The 9,289-nt window shown below is 36.9% G+C and overlaps 1 pseudogene; it reads right to left on the reverse strand.

Moving 5' to 3' along the window:
• Positions 1-7,555: 7,555 nt before the first annotated feature.
• On the reverse strand, positions 7,556-9,072 carry LOC149210006 (protein-tyrosine-phosphatase MKP1 pseudogene; annotated as a pseudogene).
• Positions 9,073-9,289: the final 217 nt, after the last annotated feature.

Consider the following 9,289-nt stretch of genomic DNA (forward strand, 5'->3'; position numbering starts at 1 on the left):
CAGGGACGAGACTTCAACTTGGTTCTTGGTCACAGTTTGCAGCTTAGTTCAGGGATTTAGGCCAAGCTAATGATAGTCAGTACATAGAAATCACAGGGGCTTATCTAATGAGGTTACTAGAGTCACCACTAGGGCAATTAAGATGTTTGCAAATCAACTGTTCAGTTTATAAACAAAACCTGGAGATAGACTGAAGCAGCATTGATCTACTTTGCACTTGCATAGCAAATGTAGTTCGAAGGCTAGCTGGCTTAACTTTAGGCTCCGTCTGTAAGTTTATAAAGCAAACAAGTATAGACAAGCAAACAATCTATTCGCTCCCCAACGGAGTCGCCATTTTGTTATCAGGAAATCTAGTGTCTATGCAGAGCTGCTAGTCCCACTAAGACGGGTAGCTATCTTAGAAACAAACAGATTAAAGTTACTTTCGTTTTCCTTTATGAGAAGTAGATAAGAGAGGATCAAACATTACCAACCTCGATCTTTCGCTTGGTTCTTTGATTGTTCCTTCTCCTCACCGACAGGTCTTTGTCGCTTCTCCCTTGACCACTCCACTTCAAAGAGTACCTATAAAGTCAAAGCAGCAAAATACCTTCAAAGTGCAGAGATCTACAATCATAAGCAATATAGGACTAGATATATATTGACCACACAAATGCATATATTATCAGACGTACAAGAATGTGGAGGAAAACTTGAATAGCTTTATTGATATAGAGATTAGAAGAGAGGATTACAACCCATTGATCTGACCCAGAATCATCCTCCCAGCATGAAAGCCCTTCCTCACCTCATGAAAAGCTTAGATCACCCAACACTATGATATTCCACCAAGAAACAAACAGCACTTCCTTATAAGATACAAAATTCCAGCCTCTGGATCTCTGGGATGAGGGATCCATATATAGATGATTGTAGGGAGGTGAGTCAGCTTCTGGGATTTTGATTAGTGTCTTCTCTCTGATAGTTCTTGATTCCACTTGGAGATTGATGATCTCTTACTCATCCCTTGGCGAATTCAGAGAGGCAAGTGTCACAGGAGAAGTTTCTTGAACATTCTATGATCATCCACCTCGCAAACTGTCTCTGCCATTTGTCCATTCTCACCCATCGCACCCTACAGAAGGGCTTTCGAATATGCATCGCACCTTTTACACTAGGCAGGTGAGATGCATCACACCCTTAGCACTGAGCAACCTGTATGGTCCAGTTTTGACCAATTCTGAGCAGTTTCCTGTGGAGAACATCTGGGAGATGATGTAATCAGCTGACCTTGTTCCCTTAGGGCATGAAACAACACTTTTAGGGACTCATAAGCCCTTGGTTTATGGACATATATGATTGGGGTTGCAGTTCCCAAAAATGTCTTTAACAATTTGGGCTTATTTCAGTGAAAAGATTCCTGGACTGAGGGTTGTGCACAACATTATGGGGTTAATCATGCCACACCACAATAAAAAGGAGAGGAATTGGTTCAACAGGGTTGCATACATATGAGGCATGGATGAGTCGACAACTAGTTTTTGGTATATTTGACAGTGCACCCATATGTAGTGTTGTGCCACACTTGTGGATAATGAACCATATAATGAGTTGTTAGTTGCTTAAATAACTAAGGGACGAGCCTGAAGAAATATGGACATCGACTTAAAGGGATGGATGTAGTCAAGAACTAAATCTAGAAGAATTGGTGACAGTTACAAAATTGGTTATTGGCCTTTAATTGGATCAAGCGGGTATTTGAAGAATGAACAAGCAGGCACCTAGAGTTTCTAATGGAGTTAATTGTGAATGTAGAGAGCTTTAGATCAAGATAGTGAAGGACCTCGATGTACAATATGAATTAATGGTGCATGTCCTGAACAAAAAATGCCCATGCCCGAGCTTCCTTGCATACCCTGAAGAATTCAATGAAAAACATTTATGCGTGCAAAAGAATTGATCACAGGTAAAGTATGTCATTCCTAAGGTACATGCAGAGTCTTGTGAGCCTTAAAAAGAATCAATGGAGTGTTAGTATAATGTTCAGAGACTTTAATGGAAGAATTACATTTGCTAGTACTTGTTGAGTCTACACAGTTTTGCTGAGATTTAATTCTCAATATGGGGAAATGCTCATGTTCCCATTCTGAAGGTTTAATTTTGTTGTAGTGGCTAAGTAATTTGATGCAACAATAGAATGGGTATCCATGTAGTAGTACACTCTTGCGCATATTGTTAATGATAGAAGAGATTTCCTTGTTCCTTACATTTCAGAGGAACAAAACTCAAGAATGTTGAGTTTGATAGTGGGGGGAAGCAACATTGTTGAGTGAGCTAGGGTGAGAGCTCTATGTGTGAGTGAGATGTTGAGGAGAGGTCAAGGGTGTCTATTGAGAGGAGTCTAAGAGGAGAATGTTGTGTGAGGGTTGTATAACAAATAAAAAAGAACTTTTGAGGAGAGCTCGATAGTTCCTCTGAAGAATAGAAGGTTGAGAGTAGAATGCAGACTCTATGAGGGCTGAAGAGTATATAACGTAGAGGTATTATATAATGGACAATGAGTGCAAAGAAGGTTATGAATGCTTCTAAAAATGAAGGGCTGAGAGCTATGAATGCAAATTTGAAACAATGTAGAGTGGTTTCTAATTACACAGAGTATTGAGCTCTTTATTACATGTGGGTTGGAGTCTACAATCTAGGGAGTTGGTGCTTCCATATAACTGATGTCTAAGTAAATCTTGGAGGTTGGTGCCTCATGCAAGTGGTTTTTGCATAAGTCCAATAAGATGCAAATTGGTGCTTGCAACAAATCCAAGAACTTGGTGCTTTTGGTAAGTTCATCACGTGTCTACAAAGAAGGGAGTTGGTGCTTCCCCTTAGAGGGTGCTACAAAACAATCTAAAGGATTTGGTGTTTTGTGTGAGTGGTGGCTCACAAAGACTTATGCTGTAAATACAGTAGGAGATTTTATTTTAAATCATAATACAAGCAAAGTTTTGGTGTTTTTTCTCCCAGAAGGGTTTCCACATTAAAGCTTTGTCTTCATGTGTATTCTACTCATTGTTTGTATTGATTTATTTATTTGTTTCACATATTATGATAGTAATTACTCACATTATGGCTATCAAGATTGAATTCCAATTATAAATTAGCATAAAATTTGAAATTAACGTAAATAATGATTCACCACCCTCTCAGTATTTAACATTATTTCTATCTACTAAAACGAATATTTTTATTAAAAATATATTTTTTCAAAGGTTATTATAAAGTGGACTACCATTTTGTTAAAAAGCCATGTTTTCAGTGATAAGTTCCAATGATATGTTGATTTCCATCGTTAACTCTCTTCCGTAATATTCCTTCTTTCATATTATTTAATAAATACCTTTTACATGCATGACCTCTTTCCCCTTTCTTTCTTTCATTATTGCGTGAGATCTTTCATATATTAAACGTCTTAAGTATTCTACAACACAAGGAAAAATTAATGGTATTTTTACACCAAATGATGTATATAGGATAAATAATCATTTTGTTGAGATTGTCTTCATTGCTTTAAAACTTATTAAGCATTATAATATTTTTGAATGTCTTCATGGTATGTGGGACCAAATCTAAGCTATAGTTTAGTTGCGTTGAAGATAAATATTAACATTGGTTAATAATCCATGGAAACATTTGGAAGATTGATATTTCATTAGTTATTTAAGGATTTCATTAGAATTGAATCTATCCCTGTTGGCTATGTGAGTGTAGTATCTACAAATGGTTTAAACTTGTTTTTTAGAAACATTTAGTTTTTATAGAAAATTTACTATTAATGCTAAAAAAAAATACTTATGTTATTCATACCTAATATATTCCTTTATATATCTCTTTTGCTACTCACATTGAACTAATTGCACTGAAGTTGTTCTTATTATGGGTTCGCTGGGAAGATCCAACTAATGAGATCTTTCTATTTCTGTCTTCTTCCATCTAATAAATGTTTACCACGTGGTATGTTGCTATACATTTTGCATGTCATTTTGTTGTATGATGTTATTTTTAGTGTTGTGAAAATAGCGATATTATCGTGATTTTATCGTTTTATCACGATTTTTTCAACAAAACGAAAATATCGGGATTTTTATTCGAAATTATCGCGAGTATTTTTTTTTGCCCGATTTTTTTGAAATTATTGCGAGTTTTTCAAATTTATCGCGATAAAATCGGAAAAAATCGTGGGCAGTCAGGGCGGCGAGGTTTTATAATGATTTTTTTGGTTTTTTCTAAATTCATTTGGACAGTCACGTGCGCGGAGGGAAGAGGAGCATTGGAGAGAGCTGGGAGACGTTGCTAGATAGGGTTGGAAGCCTTTTCAAGTGCTTAGAGGATAAAATCAAGAGGAGGAGACCGATTTCTCCATAAAAGCGGTATGGGGATCAATTTTTTTTCATTGTATTTAAACATTGTTTTTGTATTTTTTCATTGTTTTTTGTTGGGTAACTTGATATGGGCACCAATTTTTTTTTGTTTTCATTGTTTTTAAACATTGTTTTTGTATTTCTTCGTTGTTTCTGGTTGGGTAACTTGGTATGACTATGGGCACCAATTTTTTTTTGTTTTCATTGTTTTTAAACATTGTTTATGTTTTTTTTCATTGTTTTTGTTTGGTTGGGTAACTTGGGTTTTCATTGTACAATGTAAAAATTAAAATACTAAATTGTAAATTTGGAACTTGTAAAACTAAATACTAAATTGTAACCCTTATTTTCCAATAGGTTCACAATTTCACCGAAACACCATTCAAGTTTGCAACTTCAAAGTTCAAAAATAAACATGCCAAGGAAATTGGATCCTTTCTGGGAATATGGTGAACCTAAAGCTCTGAATGATAAAATAAACTTGACTTGCAAGTTGTGTGGCCACCCTATGTCCGGGGGGGCGTACAGGTTGAAGTTTCACCTTGCACAATCCCTGGAAATGATGTGGGGCCTTGTTCAAATATGAATCCTGAACTCATCCAAAGAGCCATGAAAGCATTGGAAGTTTTAGACCAGACTAGAGAGGCCAAAGAAGAAATCAAAAGGCAACTAAAAAGCTCATTTGAAGCAAGTGGCACTGGTTCTACTATAGCATCAACCAATCCAGTAGCTGCCACATCATTTTTTGTTCCTTGAACCACACCTAGTTCACAGCCATCTATCAGCTCAATGCTAAAAAAAACTGAGAAAGAACAAGCTAACAAGTTGCTGGCAAAATTTCTCCCGTGGAGTGATATTCCTTTCAGCATTGTAAGGAATAATCCATTTTTCCAACTTGTTGTTGATGCTATTTCAAGTGTTGGCCCAGGGTAAAAAATCCCTTCTTATCATGATTTCAGAGGCCGGATGCTTCAAAATGAAAAGCTTGACTGCACCCAAATATTGGAGGATTTTAGGGCATCATGGGCACAAATAGGATACACTATCATGGCAGATGGTTGGACTGACCAAAAGGGGAGAACCCTTATAAACTTCTTGGTTAGTTGTCCCAAGGGGACTATGTTTATCAAATCTGTTGATGCATCTGCACAAATAAAAAATGCAAGAACTTTATGTGATTTTCTAGATGTGTTTATTTGGGGGGTGGGTGTAGAAAATGTTGTCCAATTCATAACAGACAATGCTGTAAATTATGTTGCTACTAGCAGAATGCTTATGGACAGGCATCCTACTTTATTTTGGACACCTTGTGCTGCACACTGTATTGATTTGATGTTGGAGGACATAGGGAAAAATCCCTTTGTCAAAGATATTGTTGATTCATCTAAAACCATTACAAAATTTATATATAACCATACATATGTGCTTAGCTTGATGAGAAGATTCACCAACAACAAAGAGTTGGTGTGCCTTGCCATTACACGGTTTTCCACTAGTTTCATATCTCTTCAATCCCTCTTGAATTCTATGTGGGATGTGAAGAGAATGTTTCTTTCAGAGGAGTGGCGTGCTTTTCCAATGAGCCGCAAACTAGAGGGAGAGGCCGTATGTTGACTAGTTTCATACCAGGAAGACTTTTGGGCGGGAGTGTAGGAGGTGTGCGCCATTATTGAACCTTTGGTAAAGGTCCTTCGGTAGGTTGATGGTGAGAAGCCCACAATGGGCTATTTGTATGAGGCCATGGACAAGGCCAAAGAAGTCATTCAGGCCTACTATGATGATAAGGGAGATGATGGGTTTCAGAGACAACTCCTCCTATGGAGAGTGATTGATGAGCAATGGAACAACACACTCCATCGTCCCATTCATGCTGTTGGGCTTTTCCTGAACCCCACATTTTCTTACACATGTGGGTTTACATTTGATGCTGAGATCATGGATGGATTCTCAGCCTATGTCTAGAAGATGGTGTGATCTCCAGAACAACGTATAGAGTTCTCTAAAGAAATTGAGACATATAGGATGGCAGGCGGCACATTTGGCTTTGAGATGGATGTCATTGATAGGATGATTAAAATCCCAGATATTTTTTAGTTTGTAACTTTGTTTCAAATTTCATTGTCTCTTCAAATTCCATTTTTTTCTTATGTTTATTTAAAATTTTATTTGTAATTTTGTTGTAGATACATGGTGGAGAATGTATGGTGGCAGGGTACCCCTTCTGCAAAAGCTTTCCATTCGCATCCTCAACCAAACATGTAGCTCCTCAAGATGTGAGCGCAACTGGAGTGTATTTGAAAAAATACACAACAAGAAGCGCAATAGGTTAACACATAAACATTTAAAAAATTGCAAATTTCCAAATAAATTTTTGAATTCATTAAACAATATTTTTTTATAATTATTAATTATTATTTCATGATCTTTGTACAGGTTGGAGTCCCAACGACTTAATGACATGGTCTATGTCTACTACAATCTTCGATTGTGGATGAGGCAACTTGAGAGGACAATTGATGTGGATTCCATCTCATTGGATCATATTGACACCACTGCTGCATGGAGGGTTGAGACCGAGAGGCCTCTCATGGAGTCCACTGATGATTGGTTAGTGCAGGATGTAGTGGAGGGGGAGGAGGAGGAGGAACAGGTGGAGGAGGTGACACCACCTGCTCGGGCTACCCCTGCCACCAGTAGAGGATGTGGTCTACCTCCTATAACTCCTACTTCTAGTTCTTCAACTTCTAGATCACATCAGACTCCATTGCCATCTCCACCAGCATAGGCACCAACATCTACATCTAGAGGGAAAGGGAAATCTGTGACATTTTCTTGCAAGATGGGCAGAGGAAATCAATAGGATTAGACTTTAGTTATTTTCTTTATTTTATTTTATATGACATTATGACATGATGAGATACATTATTATATTTTTTGTTGATATTTTGAAGCTGAGTTGGGACTCAGGAGTCGGGACTTACTATTCAGGACATGATTCAATGTTATGTGTGATTTTAGCACTAGAAATTATCTTAAACATCTTATCTATTAGTTCTTTTATCATATTTATGTGTCAATATATTTATTTTATGTTGTAGATGGTTTAGATATTAAAAAAATTGAAAAAAAATGAATATTTTTGTACCAAACAATTATTTCCCGAATTATTTCCCGATAATTACGATTTTTTTTTCAGATTTTTTCCTCGCGTTGATAATATCCCGATAACGATTAAAGCAACATTGGTTATTTTGCATGCTTTCCTGGGAAATTATATTTGAAGCTCCAACGACCAATTCTTTCATGCTTCTTGCCACAAATTGACGAGCATAATGCCACAAATTGACGAGCACAATTCCCCAACTAGTTTCTCTTGTTGGAAGATGAATTTCGAATACATCTCCTAAAGAGGGAACTGGGGGCACAACACCTCCCACAATTTCTCTTTAGAACAACTCAAAATATACATCATATGATTCTACACTCTTATTCCCGACATAAAGCCTAAATTATTTTCCATGACGTTTCAAAACATCCTCGTCTTTGTGTAGCCATTCCAAGTTTCTCTAAATGACGACGGGCTTTGAAAGGAGCATGCCAAAATTGATGGTTTTCCTATCCTTCTAAGATAGTAATAATGAGCCCCTGAATGCATAAGCCTTTGCTGCTAAAGTTATCATGTGCTCAAAACTTTGTTTGATCCACACATAAATTACAGAAGGCACATGAAAAATAAATGCACCTCTGGAAGCCAATGCAACTCGTGAAGGATTATTTAAAATATTTGGAACTAAATGTAATGGATCATACAGCGAATGTGGATCCATTCTATATGATCTTAGCACAAATTTTGGACTCAATGGTGCTACATGCATCCTCTTTTGACACTGCAATAACTCACGTGAGAAACCCATATTTGGATTTATGATTTCCCGTGCAGCATATGCATACTGAAAACCATCTTCAAAGCTCTGACCTTTCCGCCACATGAGATAAGCAGTAGCAAATGAATTTGAGTAGGATACACCTTGGTAAAAATGTAGAAACACTCCCCACCTTGATTACTTACCTCCACAAAATCATCGAATACATCATACAGTATACTCGTTATCTCTTTACATGTAGAATCCTCCAACCATAATGTCTTATATAACATTTTTTCTACATATTTTGGGCATACAAATCCAACACAATTCAACAACAAGAATCTCTTTGTTTATGGTGACTAAATCACTACCTAAGTAAATATGATCTATCACTCTTGAGTAATCCTTATCAATGAAGTCGAATTTCTTCCTATTAACCTAAACTGAAATTATGTGGGTTCTGTATTTCTTTCAATAGAACACAAATCGAGCATCATATCTGCCCCATTTCTCAAATTACTGCCATCCTTCTTCTCTCAAGGGGTTGTTGGAGTCGACCATTCTTCAATGGGATCTAAACATGCCTTTGGCCACTCATCCAAGCTTCTTATAGTGATGGATAGGGGAAACAATCGTGGAAGGGACGAACTCACTTTATTGAGTTGCTATGACAAATGAGTCAGCAGTTTGTAACGTTGGGCACCTTTGCCAACAATTGGAAAGGAGAATGCACGCTTGCATGGTTGTATGAAGCAAGACTTGTACGTGCAAATCGAGAGGATGGCCATGAGACAAACCTTCAAAACGTATTCCATGTTGGATTTAGAGACGTCTAATTACAAATATTAAGTTGGACATACGTGCATTGTGATTATAATGTCAAATACTGTCAGCGAGATTACATTTATGTAATGATTAAAACATGCCAAATAATGTGATTAATTAAACCATGGCATTATACGTATTTAAATAAGGATTTGGATACAAATACATATAGAATAATGTTAATCAATTACAATTGTTAATGGACCG

Source organism: Pinus tabuliformis, chromosome 1_2, assembly GCF_031772625.1.
Source record: "Pinus tabuliformis cultivar Carrire ecotype Pingquan chromosome 1_2, CPIR1, whole genome shotgun sequence".
Classification (NCBI taxonomy): domain Eukaryota; kingdom Viridiplantae; phylum Streptophyta; class Pinopsida; order Pinales; family Pinaceae; genus Pinus; species Pinus tabuliformis.